We start from the raw sequence: 21,960 nt of genomic DNA, 5'->3' as shown, positions 1-21,960 counted from the left end.
CTAAATCTTCATTAACTTTTTTTTTTTTTGAAGTTTTGTCTTATTCTCTCATTTGGAATATATTCCTTTGTTTCTTCATTTTTCTTGATTCTCTGTGCTGGTTTCTAGCATTAGATAAAACAACCACTTCTCCCAGTTTTGAAGTAGTGGTATTATGTAGGAAATGAATCTTACTGTTCAACCCTGTCTGAGCTCTTGGTTCTCTCTCAAACCTTTGTGATCGCCAAGCAGGCTCTTGCTTTTGACAGCTCCCAGTAGTTAAGGGTGCTCCAAGACCTGTCAGTGCCCTGATTGGGAGAATCTCAGTCAACAAGTGGCTTCAGGCTGATTGGAAGATGGAACCTCAGGTTGCAGCTTTTAAAGTATGCAAATATATCTCTTTCAGGGGAAGACAGGGAGATGGATGTTTCTGTCTGCTTTCTCTGTGCTGAGCCCTGGGATGATAACCAGTTCAGAACTAGTCTTTTGTTCACTACCATCCTGTTGAACCCGTGAATGTAAGCCCCACTGGACATCAGAGCCAGGTATGAAGGGATATGTCCTCCAGCTACACACTAGAAAACATACCTTATCATAGTATTGTAAGGCACAAATTAGTGTGTGTTATGTATTGTATACCACATTTATTTGCAAAATTATTTCTGTGCTGTTTTAACATCCAAGTAAAGAGACAATTTGAATCTGATGAAAGTGGTCATTAGTAGACATAGAAAGAAAGGCAAGTTTTAAGAATGATCAGGAGTTAGCAGTAAAGAGATAATGCAAAAAACAAACTGATAAGAAATGAAGAGGGCTATCGTAAAGACTGGTGAGGGAAGTGAATACTTTTGGAGGACAGTGTTTTTGGTTTTGTGCTTTTGGCTGCACAGTGCACCTTTGGGATCTTTCCCGAGCAGGGATCAAGCCCCGGCCCCCTCAGTGAAAGCACCAAGTTCTAACCACTGGACTGCCAGGGAATTACCGTGGAGGGCAGTTTTTGTCTGATGAATCTAGAGGGTGGGTAAGACTTTTGTTCTCTCTCTATTTAATTTATCTGTGTCCTTGTCCTACTCCTATCTACCACTTTCCTGCATGCATCTATAGGCATGTAGCCCTAAACAGAGGATAGTGATAAATGAGGACAGTCATTCATTCCTTAAACAAGTAATTTGTATTTGACATCTGTTCTAATCCAGGCACTGGGTTATAATAAAAGATGAATGTTTTCACCAAGCAGAAACAGTTCTTTGTTCCAGGAATGGTAGAGTCTAGCAAGGGGACAGACAATAGGCCATAACAACAGTTTGTTGCTAAGATAAGAGTAAATAGGGGACTAGGGGAACCACAAGAGGAAACAGAGGAACCACTAGGGGAACTCTCCCAGAGTTAGGGCAGGGATGCTCAAGGAAAGCGTCTCTGAGGTGATGTTTGAAGGAAGAAGAATTGGCCAAATCAAGGAGGAGGAAGAAGAAGGGAAAGGTGTACCAGGCAGAGAAAGCAACAAATCCAGCATCAGCAGAATGGTTTTGCAGAATGGCAAAGCTCACCATAGATTGAGTATGGACTGTAAAGGAACTTATTGGGAGATTTGCAGAATTTGGGGGTAGATTTGGCATGTTCCAAATGTATTGGTGTAAGTGGTGCCTAGAGACTGAAGAGCACCTAGGGATCCTTGATGAAATATTTCCTGGATATAGAAACCTGTCTGCCAAGAGGCACAGGTTAAGAGTCAAGGTTTCTCTGTTGATTGGTTTTCTGTGGTAAATCCCTCTCTCATCATTTTATATTATAACTTGGAAGGAACCTACTACAAGGAAAGACAAGAATTCTCGAAGACTTTGTCTGTGTATTGTGACAGATTGTAGAAACTCAAGAAAATGTTTCTATCTGTTCCAAATAGTTGGATTTGTTGCTTATGACTTCTACAAAACAAGAAATGAAGACTAGGCAGTGTGAAGCAATGGAAAGGTGGCTACATCTTGGCAGTCTTATTTTCAGAAGATTATCTGGTTTTCTTTATTGAGAACCAGGAAAAACAAGCTTCAAGGCAGGACAGTTGAATGTCCTGAGCACCTGTCCCTTGACCTGCGGACTTAAAGCGGGGATAAATACTGGCCAAGATGTAACAAGTAAGGATGTATTGTAGTGACTCACGTTTTGTCATTAATAATGTAAACTGAACAATTTTTTTTATTGTCTCAATATACAGAATTCAAGGAACAGGCTTAATTACCTTCTTTGATCACTTGAGCAATTATAAATCACTGATTAAATATTTGAGATATTTTTGTTATTTACAGAAGGCTGATAACTTTTAATTTGCATAATATCTCATAATAGTTCATTAAAAATGATGAACAATGTAGAAAGCAATATATCATTTAAATTACTTAAGAGGTAAAGCCATTTACCTCTCCCTAGACTTGTGTTTTATTAGAATAATTTTGATGGTAAAATAGCATCTTGTTTGTATGTGTGTATTTGTATGTTTTCCAAAGATAAGATGAGGGCCAGGAATACTATATCCCTTGGTGGCCAGTTCTCCTAGTGTGATGGGCTTTAGCTCCTGTCTGGCCTAGAATTCCAGCCCTACAACTGGAACTGTACAGCTTTGAACAGGTTATCCAAACTCTCTGAGCATCAGTTTGCTCACCTGTGATATAGGTATCTCAGTAATATTTTTATCAGAAGATTGCATTGAGATTAATTTAAAGATTGCAACATTAATTTAATGCATTCATGCTAAAACTAGGCACATATCAAAGGCTCAGTAAATGTTGGCAGTTACTAGCTTTTAGAATGGTGGAGCTAAATGTTTCAGTTGAGATTTTTATGAAAGTTATGGCTGTTTCCTCAGGCCCCAAAAAAAGCTTATACACAGGACATTTTGCATGTATTTTTAGGAGTCTCACCAACCCCTTGAGGTTCTTGCATAATTAAGAGCAGATGAGAGGGGCTGAGATTCTGTGTACAAGGGGAGGGTTTGGCTAGATAAGGACAAGCCTGGTTTTTATTTAAAATTAATTAATTTATTTTAATTAGAAGTTAATTACTTTAGAGTATTGTAGTGGTTTTTGCCATACATTGACATGAATTAGCAATGGATGTACCATGTGTCCCCCATCCTGATTCCCCCTCTACCTCCCTCCACATCCCATCGCTCAGGGTTGTCCCAGTGCACCGGCTTTGAGTGCCCAGTTTCATGCATTGAACTTGGACTGGTGATCTATTATTTCACATATGCTAATATACATGTTTCAATGCTATTCTCTCAAATCATCTCACCCTCACCTTCTTCCACAGAGTCCAAAAGTCTGTTCTTTATACCTGTGTCTCTTTTGCTGTCTCACATATAGGATCTTCAATTCCATCTTTCTAAATTCTATATATATGCGTTAATATACTGTATTGGTGTTTTTCTTTCTGACTTACTTCACTGTATAATAGGCTCCAGTTTCATCCACCTCATTAGAACTGACTCAAATGCATTCTTTTTAATATCTGAGTAATATTCCATTGTGTATATGTATCACAGCTTTTTTATCCATTCATCTGCCGATGGACATCAAGGTTGCTTCTGTGTCCTAGCTGTTGTAAACAGTGTTGTGATGAACATTGGGGTACACATGTCTCTTTCAATTCTGGTTTCCTCGGTGTGTATGCCCAACAGTCAGATTGCTGGGTCATGTGGCAGTTCTATTTCCAGTTTTTTAAGGAATCTCCACATTGTTCTCCATAGTGGCTGTACTAGTTTGCATTCCCACCAACAGTGTAAGAGGGTTCCCTTTTCTCTGCACCCTCTCCAGCATTCATTGTAGAGTTTTTGATAGCAGTCATTCCAACCGGCGACAAGCACGGTTGTTATATGAGGCTTCCCCGATGGAGCGGTAAAGAATCTGCCGGATTCAATGCAGGAGACATAAGAGACATGGATCAGGGAGATCCTCTGGAGGAGGAAATTGCAAGCCACCCCAGTATTCTTGCCTGGAGAATCCCATGGACGTAGGAGTCTGGCAGGCTACAGCCCACAGGGTTGCAGAGAGTCAGACACGACTGAAGCAATTTAGCACACATGCAATACGTGTTGTTGTTCAATCGCTAAGTCATGTCCGACTCTTTGCGACCCCATGAACTGCAGCACACCAGGCTTCCCTGTCCTTCACTATCTCCTGGAGTTTCCTCAAACTCATGTCCATTGAGTCAGTGATGCCATCCAACCATCTCATCCTCTGTCATCCCCTTCTCCTCTTGTCCTCAGTGTTTCTGAGCATCAGGGTCTTTTCCAATGAGTCAGCTTTTCCCATCACGTGGCCAAAGTATTGGAGCTTCAGCATCAGTCCTTCCAATAAATATTCAGGGTTGATTCCTTTAGGATTGACTGGTTGGATCTCCTTGCAGTCCAAGGGACTCTCAAGAGTCTTCTCCAACACCACAGTTCAAAAGCATCAGTTCTTCAGCGCTCAGCCTTCTTTATTGTCCAACTCTCACATCCATACGTGACTACTGGAAAAACCGTAGCTTTGACTATACGGACTTTTGTCAACAAAATTATGTCTCTGCTTTTTAATATACTGTCTAGGTTTGTCATAGCTATTCTTCCAAGGAACAAGCGTCTTTTAATTTTGTAGCTACAGTCATCATCTGCACTGATTTTGAAACTGTACAAGAAAATGAAATCTGACACTGTTTCCACATTTTCCCCATCTATTTGCCATGAAGTGATAGGACCAGATGCCATGATCTTTGTTTTTTGAATGTTGAGTTTTAAGCCAGTTTTTTCACTCTCCTCTTTCACCTTCATCGAGAGGCTTTTTAGATCCTCTTCACTTTCTGCCATTAAAGTGGTATTATATGCATATCTCAAGTTGTTGATATTTCCCTCAGCAATCTTGATTCCAACTCATCCAGTCCAGCATTTTGCATGATGCACTCTGCATATAAGTTACATAAAGAGGGTGACAATACAGCCTTGACATACTCCTTTCCGAATTTTGAACCAGTCTGTTATTCCATGTCTAGTTCTCTTGCTTCTTATCCTGCATACAGGTTTCTCAGGAGGCAGGTAATGTGGTCTGGTATTCCCATCTCATTAAGCATATTACACAGTTTGTTGTGATCCACACAGTCAAAGGCTTTAGCGTAGTCAGTGAAACAGAAGTAGGAATTTTTTGGAATTCCCTTGCTTTTCCTATGATCCAGTGTATGCTGGTAATTCGATCTCTGGTTCCTCTGTCTTTCCTAAATCTAGCTTGAACATCTGGATGTTCTCAGTTTACATACTGGTGAACCCTAGCTTGAAGGATTTTGAGCATAATCTTGCTGGCATTAGAAATGAGTGCACTTGTACAGTAATCTGTACATTCTTTGCGTTGCCTGTCTTTGGGATTGGAATGAAAACTGACCTTTTCCAGTCCTGTGGTCACTGCCGAGTTTTCCAGATTTGCTGGCATATTGAGTGCAGTGCTTTCACAGCATCATCTTTTAGGATTGGAAATAACTAAGCTGGAATTCCATCACTTCCACTAGCTTTGTTTGTAGTAGTGCTTCCTAAGACCTACCTGGTATATATGAAAAGTTGGTAAATCTGATCTTGGGAAGATATGGAATTCTCTTCTGTTTACATCTATTTTCTCACTGAAGTAAGAGGCAAAGCCATTGGTTGAGACTGAAGAGGGCAGGAAATGTTTGAGGCCTAAGGAGAGAAAAGGGAGTAATTGGAAGAGTGAATTGCATAGGGAATATATTTCACGATTGCCAGGCAGCATCGCACCCACGTTAGGTTTGTTATCACAAATTCACAGTAAGATCAGATAACTGTTGAGCACAAATGCAGATTAGGAGACTCAAGGAGGGAGAGTTCCCTGGTGACCCAGGAGTTAGGACTGTAGGCTTTCACTGCTGAGGCCATGGGTTCAATCATTCCCTTTTTGGGAAACTAAGACCAGGGGGTAAAAAAGATCGATGGGAATAACCAGGTTTGGGTATTTCCAGATGAGGGAGTTGTGGTGTCTGATACTATTTCTCATGTGACTTACCATCGAAGTTACAGACTTCAATGGAGAATCCTGGGCCATGTGGTGGCATGTAGACCTTCTGTTACTGGGAAGTGATGGGAGCGCCCTCATGGGAGGGGCAGCGTGCCCTCCCTTGCCTCCACCTCCCCATCAGGACCTGGAAGAATCAGAATCTGTCTTCCATTGCCCTGGGAGTAGGAAGTCCCCTTCTGAGCTGGGCAGGGAAAGAATCTATTCTAGAATAGATGATCTTACCTCTTCCACCTATTACTGTATCAAGTAACTGTATTACTTATGCTAACTCCATCATGGTGTTGTTGAGTCACTAAGTCATGTCCAGCTCTTTTGCGACCCCATGGACAGTAGCCTGCCAGGCTCCTCTGTCCATGGAATTTTCCAGGCAAGGGTACGGGAGTGGGTTGCCATTTCCTTCTCCAAGGAATCTTCGCAACCAGGGATTGAACTCACATCTCCTGTATTTGGCAGGTGGATTCTTTACCACTGAGCTGTCAGGGAAGCCATTAATTCCATCTTAGAGTGTTCTGTTGGATTATCAAAGTGTCTGTGTTAATCAAGTTATCTAGGAAGTTAATAAGCCATTTTCCAAGGAAAAAGTACATAGTGCCTAAAAAGGCATGTTCATACTGAATTTCCATGACTTACAGGGGGTAAATATATGCCTTATTTCACTTACCTTAAAGGGTAGGAAAATAAAAACAGATGAAGTTAAGGGTGTAACTTTCCTTGCTCTTTTACCAAAGTGTACTCAGTCAATTTCTCTACCAGTTTGACTTCACTTGTAGCATTTTATTTTCTCCATCGACTTGTTTCTGTTAAGGCCTTTAGAACAGGAGTTACAAGCAGTTTCTTTACCCTTCCTGCTTGGATATGCACTGTGGTGAAACATGACCCAGGGAAGCCAGAGAACAGAACGGAAGCCAGCAGTTTCTGCCTCTCCTGCCTCCACAGGATCTTGGTTTTTCTTTCAAGATTGAGTTCCAGGATTCCTGCTCTTTCCCTTGCTCTTATGTACAGCCCTTTGTCTCTCAAGCAAAAGCTATTTTTCCAGCTGATGTGGAGGTCCACGGCACACCCTACTGAGGCAGGCAGTGAAGAGTGTGCTTGTCTCTGCTCATCAGTGGAAAGGCAGTGTGAGATGAGAGTGGGCAGACAGGCTTCCAAAGTCAGCTGGATCTGGGCTGGAGTACTGATGTATTGCAAATTACAATAGTTTTTCTTTTTTTGAAAAGAAGCTTTTTATTTTATTTTTTTAGAGGAACTTTTTTTTTTTTTTTTTCTTTTTTTACTTTACGATATTGTATTGGTTTGGACATACATTGACATGAATCTGCCACGGGTGTACATGTGTTCCCCATCCTGAACCCCCCTCCCACCTCCCTCCCCATACGATCTCTCTGGGTCATCTCAGTGCACCAGCCCCAAGTGTCCTGTATCATGCATTGAACCTGGACTGGTGATTCATTTCACATATCCTAATATACATGTTTCAATGCCATTCTCCCAAACCTACAATAGTTTTTCTAAATCTTATATCTAAAAAAAAAATCTTTTATATCTAATTCTTCCTCCTTCTTCTCTTCCTCTTCCTTTTTTTTTTTTTTTTTTTTGGCACTGGCCTGAGGCATGTGGGGTCTTAGTTCCCTAGTCAGGGATCAAACCTGTATACCCTGCATCGTAAGTGCAGAGTCTTAACCACTGGACCACCAGGGATGTCCCTTTCTTTTATTCTAAGGTGTTCTATCACCTATAACATAAGCAGAGAAATCAAACTGGCTTCAGCCATAAGGATTTGATGGACTTGTGAAACTGGAAATCTTAGGCAAAATGACTTCTGAGGACCCTCATTCCATGGCCCTTGCTCCCTATGTATTTCTTCAGCTCTTCATCCCTGAGTGGACTGACTTCATTCCCAGGCTGGCAGCAGTTCTGGGCCTTTCATCAGACAGAACAGTCTTTGAGGAATGTCCAGAATGTCTTCTAGAAGATTGAGCAGAGCTTTAGCAGAAGCCCCAGGAAGCCTGTCCATGGTCTCAATGGGTCAAAGGACAATTTTCCAACCTCTGGAAAGGAGGATTGGATTGCTTTTAGACAGCTAAGACTCACCCTAGGACCTGGGGATGGGGTCAGCCTTCTCCAAGGCTGTGTAGGGGAAGAAAAAATCCAGAGAAAGAAACTGAGGTTTGGTTAGGAGGCATGAAGGAAGGAATGGATACAGGGCAGCCATCCAATAATCCAGTCTACCAGGGCCTGATGTACTGCTCTTTCCCAGTGCTTATGCTTCCTGAACAAGCAAGCTCCCTTCTCTATTTGGTTCCAGGTTAAAACTGTCTGGCAACTGGGCCCCAGAGGTCTCATTTATGTCCTCCAGTAGCATTTTCCTGAAGTTGACTTTCTGGGCACACTGTCTATGCTAAAATCTTAGATACTCCATTTGTTACTCAGTCTTTTTTTTTTTTTTCCTACTGTTTATTCACTCATTTATTTATTTATTTGGCTGTACCGGTCTTTGTTGTGGCATGCAGAGTCTTGTTGTGGCATGTGGGATCTAGTTCCCTGACCAGGGATCACACCTGGGCCCCTTGCCTTGGAGCCTGCAGTCCCAGCCACTGAACACCAGGGAAGTCCCTGTCTCTCAGTTTTTCTTGGTTCTTGGTGCTTTCTTGTGGCCTGGCTTTTCTGAGCAGGATTTGTCTTCTTCTTTTTTTTTTTTTTTAATAATTCATGAATCCTCTCCCTGGCACTCTAACCATCCAAGGCTTCTCAGCTCCCATTCAAGAGTCACCTTTCCTAGGAACTCATCCTCTGGTCTTGTTATTGACTTTGGCATCAACTTTTGAAAAGTCTAAAACCCAACCATGTTTGGTGATGCCCCATCAAATTATTTTCCAGTCCCATTTTAGTTTCATCGTCATCGCCCAGGAGCTTGAACTGAGTAGGGGAGATGGTGTGAGTGCAGAAGCAGATTGCTGCTGGAAGGAGCCACAGGTAGGGTTTTTTTAATGTGACCGGAATGGCTCCACTGGAGGGACGCCGTCCCAGCTAGAGCCTGGAAGCTGCGGCTCCACAGCGCCATGTACAACATGAAAAAAAAAAAAAGACCAGGCCTGCTCATTCTGTCTGAGGAAGTTGCTGCCACTGAGGAAAGGGAAAGCGTTGGGTCCCTGGAATCACATCCTCACCAGCAAATAATTGCAGAAAATTTTAAAGCATTTTCCCAATTTTGCAGAAATACAAATTAAAAACTGATTTACTGCAAGGTTGTTCTGCATTCCTGCTAACAACTGTGCATCAGTCCAGTTCAGTTCAGTTCAGTTGCTCAGTCGTGTCCGACTCTTTGCCACCCCATGAATTGTAGCACGCCAGGCCTCCCTGTCCATCACCAACTCCTGGAGTTCACTCAAACTCGCGTCCATCGAGTTGTTGATGCCATCCAGCCATCTCATCCTCTCTCGTCCCCTTTTCCTCCTGCCCCCAATCCCTCCCAGCATGAGTCTTTTCCAATGAGTCAGCTGTACATCACAATCTGTCCAACTCACTGCCTCCAGGAAGAAATATGTGCAATTGTGAATACAGAGGGTGAAACAGGCTCCTTTCCTATATTCTAATACTTTTTTTTTTTGTCCTTTGGGAACAAAAATGGTACTAACTTTGTGATTATAAATGCAAACTTTAGGATCTTTTACATTTGTCCATACACTTAGGAAAGGGTCAAGGACCAAGGAAAATTATTATCATGATATTAGCCAACTTTGAGAACATGCTGAGTGCCAGGTGTTATTTTGTTTTGTTTTGTTTTTTAATTGGAGTATAGTTGCTTTAAGATGTTGTGTTAGTTTCTGCTATACATCAGAGTGAATCAGTCATATGTCTACACATATCACCACCTCTTTGCATTTCCTTCCCATTTAGGTCACTACAGAGCACTGAGTAGAGTTCCCTGTGCTGTATAGTAGGTTCTCATTAGTTATATATTTTATACATAGTATCAATAGTGTATATATGCCAATCCCAATCTCCCAATACATCCCACTCCCCCTCCCCTCCACCACTGTGTCTGTATGTTTGTTTTCTACATCTGTGTCTCTATTTCTGCTTTGCAGATAGGTTCCTCTGTACCATTTTTCTAGATCCCACATATATGCATTAATAGATGGTATTTGTTTTTCACTTTTGACTTATTCCACCCGGTATGACACTCTCTAGGTCCATTCACATCTCTGCTAATGTATGTTGTTGTTGTTTACTCGCTAAGTCGTGTCTGACTCTTTTGAGACCCCATGGACTGTAGCCCACCAGTTTCCTCTGTCCATGGAAGTTTCAGCCCACTGCAGTGGGTTGCCATTTCCTCCTCCAGGGAATTTCGCCACCCAGGGATCAAACCTGCATTTTCTGCATTGGCAGGTGGATTTTTTACCACTGAGTCACCAGGGAAGCCCTGCAAATGTGTGTGCCAGATAGTAAATGTATTAACTTATTTAGTGGTCACAGACTGTCATGAGGGTAAGTGGTATTATTATTCATCTATGAATGCTAAGACTCAGATTAATAAATCCAAATTAGCCCATTTGGCAAACTGCAGAATTGCTTATCAGAAAGAGTCTCTAAAGTTCTTGTCCTTGACCCCTTGCACCCTGTGTGGATGTCTGCCCCCCACAACACATCCCTTGTGTGACAGCACATTGTGTTACTTCTACCTTTAAAACTATTCCTTTGTTATCTTTTGTGAGGGCTTCTTTTCTCTTCCCTATTCCTTTTTATGATTTCAGCATCCTTTCCCAGTGGAGGGAAGTTCACGCCAGTAAGGAGAGGTCTGACAAGGATGTTTGGGCCTGCGGGGATCCTGGGCCGAGTCAGAAAAGTGTATTAAACTAGACAAATTCAGTGAGTGATAAATAACTTCCAGAGGATCAGGATGATGCCAAGGGCTTAGAAGAGAGAGGTCCAGAATCTTAACAGGTAGAAAGTGACACACAGTGGCCTCAGTAAGCAGCCAGACACTGGGGGTGGGGCCACAGGCCTTCTGTTTCTTCCCTTGGCTTGTCTACCACTTGATTCTCTCTCTTTAATCAAAGTTAGAGTGACCAGAGCATCTATATGCCCTTTCCAGCAGGAGCCCTTTGACATACCTTCATTTTGGCTTTGTTGATCCTATGTCAGCTTTATTGTTTTAAAGGATTGTGGACCTTCCTGGATGAAATACAAAAAATAAGTCTTAGAGCAGAACATTTTTTGTAGTTTTTTTCATGCATCAAAGATTCATTGAATATTAACTATATTTCTGGTATTGCCTTAGGTTTGGGAAACTATTCAGAGTATAAAGACATTTTTAGCCCATCTATAATAGGGGCAAAAAAAATGGAAAAGGAAACTTTTTTTTTTTAACTTGGTTGCACTGGCTCTTAGGTGCTGCACTCGGGATCTTCTACTTTCATTCGTCATGTGGAATCTTAGTTATAGCAGGCAGGATCTTTAGTTACAGCATATGGGATCTAGTTCCCTGACTAGGGATCAAACCCAGTCCCCCTGCATTGGAGGCTCAGAGTCGTAGCCCCTGGACCACCAGGAAAGCCCCAAGAAAACATTTTAATCCTACAGATATATGTACATGTGTAAACTGTGGTTAACATCAGGTGGTAAGTTTGTCTTGACCTCCAGCCCAAACCAGGTGATAAAGTTTGTTTCAGTCTTTAATCCAGACCATTACTTTTCATGAGAAGATTTAGTTTTATTCAATTATCACTAGACTCAAAACTCTGTGGACTAGATTTGTGTCTTCACCTCTGTATTTCAGCACCCATCACGGAGCCTAAGATACAGCAGGAGCAGCAGGAAGCATTTATTAGAAAAGATCACTTCTCATAAACCAGTCTGTAATATTATTATGCCCTGTGTATGGATTTCTTTTGCCCTTTCTCCCAACTCGACTGTCAGCTCTTTCAAACTTTCTAAAGTCTTTGATTGCAAGAAGGATCCAGGAAATAAAGAGATTCTCAGGGAATTAAAAAAAAAAAAAAACTTTCTGGAGGAGAGAGGTTTGACCCAGATGTTGATATAGGAGACTCTTGAGCACCTCTCCTCCCACGGACACTCTGACTGCCAGACATTTACAGCCACACACAGAGCAATTACATCTGAAAGAAATCCAGAAACTAACTAGTGACTCCTACACAATGGAAAAATGAAAAAATACCCACATCAAGACGAGTAGGAAAAGCTGGAACATGCTCTTGCCATAAACCACACCCTTGGTACAGCACCATAGCATGTGGGGGTTGCTCCCAGCTCTCAGCTTCTCCCTCATAATTGAAGTTTGGAGCCCACGCTTAGCGACCCAACCTTTAAGACTCCTGTCTGAGATACAGGCCCCCATAGCATTGAGCCCTGAAAGCCAAAGAGTCCTTGTGTCTACAGGACCAGCAAGACTGTAGCAGGCAGAGGAGCAGCTGTTTACAGGGCACAAGCACTCATTGTGTCTGTTTCCCAGGACTCCCCACACTGAGGGAGCAGGCAAGAGCAACCTTCTCCCAGTGTTTTCCTGAAAGGGGTCCATCTGTGTACTTTGAAAACTGCTGTCTGAGGATCAGACTTCTAATTTAGCCCATGTCTAGGGGCTCCCAGCAACCTTCCTTGGAGACCAGGGAAAGTGATGGTTTCTTCTCTACTATCTCACTATAGACTGCTTCGTGTGTCTTCAGTTTCTCACTGGAAAGAGCTTGTATGCATGCCTGTATGCCCAGCTTTTGCTCTGTTGCCCAAGGGATGAGTCCCTGGATTGCAGGTTCTGAGAGCAATTGGGCTTGCATTCATGGTTCCACAGCACTATAGCAATCAAAGAAGCAGCTACAAATAAGTGCAAGAGCATCCCTCCTTCATGACTATATACATAAGCCTAACACAGAGAGACGGAGAAGGCAATGGCACCCCACTCCAATACTCTTGCCTGGCAAATCCCATGGGCGGAGGAGCCTGGTAGGCTGCAATCCATGGGGTTGCTAAGAGTCAGACACAACTGAGCGACTTCATTTTCACTTTTCACTTGCATGGATTGGAGAAGGAAATGGCAACCCACTCCAGTGTTCTTGCCTGGAGAATCTCAGGGATGGGGGAGACTGGTGGGGTGTGTCTATGGGGTGACACAGAGTCGGCCACGACTAAAGCGACTTAGCAGCAGCAGCAACACAGAGAGAAGAGGTAAAAAAACCCATCTCCCAGCTTCTCCCTGGAACGGGCTTAACTGCACACTTTCTCAGCTGCTTCCTGAGGATACAGCATCCAGTCAACCTGTGTCTAGGCACTGAATGTGACCCCCACCGTTAAGATATTGTTGGGTTTTGGTGTACCCTCAACGACTGGAACCTACTAACAACAAAAGAGGTGACACAAAGTGATAGACAAACAAGAGCCTGGGTGGGGCTGGAGGATAAAGGGCATTTCCTGTATGAAATCCCTCTGTTGAGGCTGGGAGAGGGGGCTGTTTTATCTAATGTGCAGAAGATGGATCATCAAGGAAAATGAAGAAACAGGTATATGTCCCAAACAAAAGAACAAAATAAATCTCCAGAAACAGATCTTAATGAAATGGAGATAAATGATTTAACTGATGGGAGTTCAAAATAATGGCTATGAGGATGCTCACTTAAGTCAGGGGAGCAATTCATAAACAAATTGAGAGTTTCAACAAAGATATAGAATATATAAAGTACCAGACAAAACACAGAACTGAAGAATGTAATAACTGAAAAATTCAATAGGGGAGCTCAACAGCAGAAGAGATGAAACGGAAGAAAGGATCAGAGATATCAAAGACAGGGTCATGGAATTCATCCAGTTAGAGGAACAAAAAGGAAAAAGAATGATGAACAGTGAGGACAGCTTGTGAGACTTATGGGACAGTGTCCAATGGACCACTGTGCATTACAGGGGTCCCAAAAGGGGAAGAGAAATATGGGCAGAAAGCTTATTCAGAGAAATAATGGCTGAAAACTTTCCTAGTACAGGGAAAGAAATGGACATCCAGTCCAGACCCAGGAAGCCCAGACAGTATCAAATAGGATATATCAAAAGAGACCCACAGCGAGACACATAATTAAAATACCAAGAATTAAAGACATAGTGAGAACTCTAGCAAGAGAAAAACAACCAGGAACTAACAACATTGGAAAGTAATTATCCTCCAATTAAAAATAAATTAAAAAAAACTTATAATAGCCAAGGTAATCTTGAGAAAGAAAACAAAGCTAGAGGCATCACATTTCCTGATTTCAAACTATATTACAGAGCTATAGTTATCACAAGAGTATAATACTGCAATAAAAACAAGCACATAGATCAATGGGACAGAATAGAGAGCCAAGAAATAAGCCCACACATATATGGCCAGTGAATTTACAATGAAGGAGCCACGAATATACAATGGGGAATCAACAGTCTCTTCAATAAATGATGTTAGGAAAACAACCAGATGCAAAAGAACGGAACTGGATCACTGCCATGCACACAAATAAACTCCAGATGGATTGGAAACTTGAATGTGAAATTGGAAACCACAGATCACCTAGAAGAAAACATGAGTAAGCTCCTCAACATTGATTTTGGCAATGATTTTTTTTTTTTTTTTTGCATTTGATCCCAAAAGCAGAGGCAACAAAAATAAAAATAAACAACTGAGCCTACATCAAACTATAACGCTTTCACTCTGTAAAGGAAACCATCAACAAAATGAAACCCGTGGAATAGAAGAAAATAATCTGCAAAGTGTGTATCCAGTAAGGGGTTAATATCTAAAATATATACCAAGGAACTCATACGATTCAATAGCAACAATAAAAATTAAAAAATCCAAAAAACAAATGAAAAAAACCAACCCAGGCCTGAAACCCACAAACAAAAAACAAAAAACCCACATGCGCACACACACACAATTTAAAATGAGCAAAGGACCTGAAGAGACGTTTTTTCAAAGAAGACATGCAAATAGTCAATAGATACATAAAAGGTGTTCACCATTACTAATCAAGAGGGAAATGCAAATCAAATCTACAATGAGATATCACCCCACAACTGTTAGAATAGTTATTATTAAGGAAAAAAAAAAAAAAAAAAACAAGAGAGACTTCTCTGGTGGTTCAGTGGTTGGGAATCCATGTTTCCAATGCAGGGGATGCAGGTTCAATTCCTGGTCAGAGAACTGAGTTCCCATGTACCGCACAGCCTAAAAATAAATAAAATTTGTTTTTTAAGAAGTTCTTAAAAAAAAGACAAGCAATAACAATTTTGGCAAGGATATGGAGAAAAGGGAAGCCTTGTATAATGTTGGTGGGAAATGTTTTCCACTATGGAAAATGGTACGATGTTCCTCAAGAAGTAAAAACAGATCCAGCCATCCCTTATGTGTATATATCCCCCAAACCCCATATTATTTTCTCTATAAGATATCTGTAGTCCCATGTTGATTGCAGCTTTAGTCACAATAGCCAAGATGTGGAAATAACCTAATTATCCACCAGTAGATGAATGGATCCAAAGATGTGATACATGCATGCAAACACACAGAGAAGAATATTATTCAGGCTTCAGAAAAAAAAAAAAAAAAAAAGGAGATCCTGTCATTTTCAACAAAATGAGTGAACCTGGAGAACATTATGTTGAATGAAATAAGCCAGACAGAGAGAGACAAATCATGCATGGTATTACTTATATGTAGAATCTTAAGAGAAATCAAACTCATGGAAACAGAGTAGAAAAGTAGTTGCCACTGGATGGCAGTTGGGGGGAATAGGGAGAGGCAGGTAATAGGGTATAAACTCTTCAAGTTATGAGATATGTAAGGGCTGAGGATCTAATATATAAAATGTGACTGTAATTGATAACACAGTATTGTATGATTGACATTTACTAATAGACTAATACTTCTATGTTGTTATCAAGAAAGAAAGAGGGTGAATGTGGGAGGTGATGGGTGTATTAATTACCTGGATGGAAGGAATCCTTTCACAATGTGTGTGTGTGTGTCTATATAGGATAAGGTGACACTTATGTATCACCTTATGTACTTTAGATATCTTACAATTTTATTTTTCAATTATATCTCAGTAACGAGGGAAAAATCCATTCTGCTGCTTTTGCCTATGATTGGGGTTCGTGGGAAGGTGAAAACACAGGAGCGAATTCTGTGTGAAACTTTTGCCTGGAATAAAGGTGGCGCTAGTGGTAAAGAAACTGCCTGCTGATGCAGGAGATGTAAGAGATGTGGGTTCAATCCCTGGGTCCGGAAGGTCACCTGGAGGAGGGCATTGCAATGCACTCCAGTATTCTTGACTGGAGAATCCCATAGACAGAGGAGCCTGGAGAGCTACAGTCTGGAGGATCACACAAAGTTGAACATGACCCAAGTGACTTAGCAAACATGCACAAATCTGAATTAAACTTTCATCACTGCATGTGATAGGATGTTGTGTTTGTCTAATGGGCCCTTATATTTTCTTATTTTCCTATCATCTTCAGATATAGGAGATCTGAGGCAGGAGAATGGGTGAGAACAGAGGTTTCAGAGCCTGAGAGATGAGCGAATCATGACTGAGAACACTGCCTGGCATCTTCGCAGCTGCCGCATGTGAGAAAAGGGTGGAGGGGGAACCAAGAGGTGGGCAACGAACGCGGCCACGGGAGCTTCGCTCTTTGGTCCTGCGTGTTTCCATATTCGGGTGAAAACGCACAATGACGTAGCAGGCTGATCTGTTTTAGCACCAGAGATAAAATGCTCAGAAGAAAGGTTATCAGCTTGCCTAGTTATTAAAAATCCAGCAAGCCGTGGTTGAAAACGTTTAGCTAAAGCTCGGACTCTTTGGGGGAAACAGCGATGAACTATATTTGCCTCAGGACCTTGTATGGGCTCCCCTTCATTGTCAGTGTGCTCACCCCACCAGTGTGACACCCCCTTGCTCCTCTGCCTTTTGCTTCACGGGCTTGTGGCCAGCCTCCATTCTCATGATTAAGCTATGGACAAAGAGTGTTGTCAGTTGGCACAAATGAACTTATCCAAGAAACAGAAGCAGACTCATATGCAAGAGAATAGAACTTGTGGTTGCCAAGGGGGACTGAGGGGCTGGGAGAGATGGGCTGGGAGTTTGGGATCAGCAGGTGCAAACGGATAAGGAACAGGTCCTACCATATGCACAGGGAGCTATTTGGTGTCCTATAATAAACCATAATGGAAAAGCATATGACAAAGGGTATGTGTAGGTATAGCTGAGCCATTTTGTTGTATACCAGAAACTAATGCAACCTGTATACCAGAATTCCAATTCAACTCTACTCCAAGAAAAAAGCAACTAAGGAAAAAAGAGTGTTGTCAGTTGGAAGCCTGGGAGTATATTTTCTTTCTCAGTCTGAATTCTGAATCATGTTCACAGGCAGTCCAACCCATAAAACCAGTGCGATTCTCATGCTTTCATTCTCTTCACCTTGTGGAGCCTCAGCTTCCTCATCTGTAAAATGGAGAAGCTTGATTTCAAAATTTCCTTCCAGCTCTGATATCCTATGGCATTTATGACCTGTCTCTGTTTAGGAGAGAAATGTGTGTGTGTGCTCAGTCGTGTCTGACTCTTTGTGACCCCATGGACTGTAGCTGCCAGGCTCCTCTGTCCATAAAATTTCCAGGCAAGAATATTGGAGCAAGTTGCCATTTCATACTCCAGAGGATCTTCCCAACTGAGGGATCGAGCTTTGTACATCCTGCATTGGCAGGTGGGTTCTTTACCACTGGGCCACCAGGGAAGCCCTAAGATAACTAAAGGTGTTCATCAATGGGGTACCTGATTTTAAATAGCAAGTGAGTGAATTTCTGACAAAGCATGTGTGTGGGAAATTGTATTTTAGCCATGCCAAAAATGATTTTTAAAGGACATTTTTAGTGACTTGCTTTGGAAAGTTCTTTTCTTCAGCTTCACCTAATTTGATGTGTGCTTGACCTAAGAAAAAGAAACCCACTTATCTGTTGTTTTCTGTCTATAAAGTATATCCTTGTTTTACCGTGTGCTTGTTAAAAAAAAAAAAAAAAAGCATCAATAAAATCCTCTGTCTCCATGGTGTTGTGTGGAAATCATCTGAAGAAAGTTAAATATACAGCGCTTGCTTCTGGGAGAGTGTCTGATGTAGCAGTTGTACATATAAACAAAAGCACAGAAAACAAGTTCTTAAGTACAGTATTTTAATTAAGTTCAAGGAGCAACAAATATATCAAGTGATACACTGAGTGAATTTTTATTCAGTGAAAGAAGGCACCAGGTCCTATAGTAAATTAAAGAACACAGCCTGAAGGACTTTGGGACTTATGAATTACAAGGGGAGAGGAAAATTCCTCATCACTTTGGGGAGAAGGCATGGGCCTCTGATGACGTCTGGATGACTTGAAGACAGCTGTGCGCTTAGCTCATTCTGATGAAGATCTGGTTTTCTTTCCCGTGGGAGGCGGAATAATGGCTCCCCAAGGAGGTTCATTTCGATTCCAGGAATATATGACAATATGACCTTACATGGCAAAAGACACTTTTGGAGGTGTGATTATCCATAAAGACCTAGAAATGGGGAGGTGAGCCCAGTCTAATCACGTGAGTCCTTAAAATCAGAGACCCTTTCCAGAGATGTGATCACAGGAAAAGGGTCAGAAGGATGGGATGTTGCTGGCTTTGAAAATGGAAGAAGGGGCCGTGAGCCAAAGAGTGCTGGCAGCCTCTAGAAGCCAGAAGAGTCAACAAAACCAATTCTCCCCTAGAGCCTCCAGGAAGGAAAACAGCCCTGCTGACCCCTTGGTGTCAGTTGATGAGACCTGTCCTGGATGAATAACCTACAGCACGGTGAGGTAATAAAGATAAGCTGTTTTAAGCAACTGAATCTGTGGTAATCTGTTACAGAGCAATAGAGCACTAATGTACTTATTCAAATTCATATCCGTGTAAATAAAAACCCCGACATTTCAATGCCAAGTGATTTTTACATTGAAAAAAAGATTCTTTTAAAGAAAAAAAAATTAAGGTTTTATCTTCCAAATCCCATATGTTATGCTCTGCCACGGAAGTGTTTATATCTTAGGAGGCTGAAACCAGATCAGAATAAAAACTGGATGCGTCCTTAATTTCTCTGACCACCTGCCTTGCCGTGTCTCATATGGGCTGACCGTTGTTTTTCTTGCCCTTCTTTGATGTACAGCCTGCTCTGTCTTGGGGATAGTTGTTCTCTACCTTTCACCACTAATCTGCCCTAAAAGCCGTTCAGTTTATACCTTATTTGAAATATTTTTTTAAAAAATCATTGGAATATAATTGCTTTATAATGTTGTGTTACTTTCTGCTGTACAGCAAAGTGAATCAGCCATATATATACATAGATCTCCTCTTTTTTGGATTTACTTCCCATTTAGGTCATCAAGTTATCTATTTTATACGTATGTGTGTTTAGTTGCTCAGTTGTGTCCTACTTTTTGGGACCCATGGAAAGTAGCCTGCCAGGCTCCTCTGTCCATGGAATTTCCAGGAAAGAATACTGGAGTGGGTTGCCATTTCTTACTCCAGGGCATCTTCAAGCACCAGGGATCAAACCTGGGTCTCTTGTGTCTCCTGCACTGGCAGACAAACTCTTTACCATTAGCGCCGCTTATATTTTATACATCAGTTCAGTTCAGTTCAGTTCAGTTGCGTCCCACTCTTCGCGACCCCGTGAATCGCAGCACGCCAGGCCTCCCTGTCCATCACCAACTCCCAGAATTCACTCAAACTCACATCCATCAAGTCGGTGATGCCATCCAGCCATCTCATCCACTGTCGTCCCTTCTCCTCCTGTCCCCAATCCCTCCCAGCATCAGAGTCTTTTCCAGTGAGTCAACTCTTTGCATGAGGTGGCCAAAGTACTGGAGTTTCAGCTTCAGCATCATTGCCTCCAAAGAAATCCCAGGGCTGATCTCCTTCAGAATGGACTGGTTAGATATCCTTGCAGTCCAAAGGACTCTCAAGAGTCTTCTCCAACACCACAGTTCAAAAGCATCAATTCTTCTGCGCTCAGCCTTCTTCACAGTCCAACTCTCACATCCATACATGACCACAGGAAAAACCGTTGGCAAAGTAATGTCTCTGCTTTTCAATATGCTGTCTAGGTTGGTCATAACTTTTCTTCCAAGGAGTAAGTGTCTTTTAATTTCATGGCTGCAATCACCATCTGCAGTGATTTTGGAGCCTCCAAAAATAAAGTCTGACACTGTTTCCACTGTTTCCCCATCTATTTCCCATGAAGTGATGGGACCGGATGCCATGATCTTCATTTTCTGAATGTTGAGCTTTAAGCCAACTTTTTTACTCTCCACTTTCACTTTCATCAAGAGGCTCTTTAGTTCCTCTTCACTTTCTGCCATAAGGGTGGTGTCATCTGCATATCTGAGGTTATTGATATTTCTCCCGGCAATCTTGATTCCAGCTTGTGCTTCTTCCAGCCCAGCGTTTCTCATGATGTACTCTGCATAGAAGTTAAATAAGCAGGGTGACAATATACAGCCTGATGTACTCCTTTTCCTATTTGGAACCAGTCTGTTGTTCCATGTCCAGTTCTAACTGTTGCTTCCTGACCTGCATACAGATTTCTCAAGAGGCAGGTCAGGTGGTCTGGTATTCCCGTCTCTTTCAGAATTTTCCACAGTTTATTGTGATCCACACAGTCAAAGGCTTTGGCATAGTCAATAAAGCAGAAATAGATGTTTTTCTGGAACTCTCTTACTTTTTCCATGATCCAGCGGATGTTGGCAATTTGATCTCTGGTTCCTCTGCCTTTTCTAAAACCAGATTGAACATCAGAAAGTTCACGGTTCACATATTGTTGAAGCCTGGCTTGGAGAATTTTGAGCAATACTTTACTAGCATGTGAGATGAGTGATTTGTGCGGTAATTTGAGCATTCTTTGGCATTGTCTTTCTTTGGGATTGGAATGAAAACTGACCTTTTCCAGTCCTGTGGCCGCTGCTGAGTTTCCCAAATTTGCTGGCATATTGAGTGCAGCACTTTCACAGCATCATCTTTCAGGATTTGAAATAGCTCAACTGGAATTCCATCACCTCCACTAGCTTTGTTCATAGTGCTGCTTTCTAAGGCCCACTTGACTTCACATTCCAGGATGTCTGGCTCTAGGTGAGTGATCACACCATCGTGATTATCTGGGTCGTGAAGATCTTTTTTGTACAGTTCTTCTGTGTATCTTGCCACTTCTTCTTAATATCTTCTGCTTCTGTTAGGTCCATACCATTTCTGTCCTTTATTGAGCCCATCTTTGCATGAAATATTCCCTTGGTATCTCTGATTTTCTTTTTTTTTTAATTTTATTTTTAAACTTCACATAATTGTATTAGTTTTGCCAAATATCAAAATGAATCTGCCACAGGTATACATGTGTTCCCCATCCTGAACCCTCCTCCCTCCTCCCTCCCCATACCATCCTTCTGGGTCGTCCCAGTGCACTAGCCCCAAGCGTCCAGTATCGTGCATTGAACCTGGACTGGCATCTCGTTTCTTACATGATATTTTACATGTTTCAATGTCATTCTCCCAAATCTTCCCACCCTCTCCCTCTCCCACAGAGTCCATAAGACTGTTCTATACATCAGTGTCTCTTTTGCTGTCTTGTACACCGGGTTATTGTTACCATCTTTCTAAATTCCATATATATGCGTTAGTATACTGTATTGGTGTTTTTCCTTCTGGCTTACTTCACTGTGTATAATAGGCTCCAGTTTCATCCACCTCACTAGAACTGATTCAAATGTATTCTTTTTAATGGCTGAGTAATACTCCATTGTGTATATGTACCACTGCTTTCTTATCCATTCATCTGCTGATGGACATCTAGGTTGCTTCCATGTCCTGGCTATTATAAACAGTGCTGTGATGAACATTGGGGTACACGTGTCTCT

The 21,960-nt window shown here is 41.8% G+C and overlaps 1 long non-coding RNA gene and 1 other non-coding gene across 3 annotated transcripts in view; one reads left to right on the top strand and one right to left on the bottom strand.

Annotated features, from left to right (window-relative positions):
• Window positions 1–20,962, top strand: part of LOC139184885 (uncharacterized) — a 54,069-nt gene extending 33,107 nt beyond the window's left edge. For both annotated transcript variants that reach the window (XR_011568391.1, XR_011568390.1), the window contains 2 exons: window positions 386–524; window positions 16,518–20,962. This is a non-coding gene — a long non-coding RNA (uncharacterized lncRNA). The remainder of the gene's footprint in view (window positions 1–385; window positions 525–16,517) is intronic.
• On the bottom strand, window positions 7,652–7,724 carry TRNAV-UAC (transfer RNA valine (anticodon UAC)). Its single transcript has one exon. It is a non-coding gene; the product is annotated as a tRNA-Val (tRNA).
• Window positions 20,963–21,960: the final 998 nt, after the last annotated feature.

Source organism: Bos indicus, chromosome 9 (assembly GCF_029378745.1).
Source record: "Bos indicus isolate NIAB-ARS_2022 breed Sahiwal x Tharparkar chromosome 9, NIAB-ARS_B.indTharparkar_mat_pri_1.0, whole genome shotgun sequence".
Lineage (NCBI taxonomy): Eukaryota > Metazoa > Chordata > Mammalia > Artiodactyla > Bovidae > Bos > Bos indicus.
This window is presented reverse-complemented; position numbering and strand designations above follow the sequence as displayed.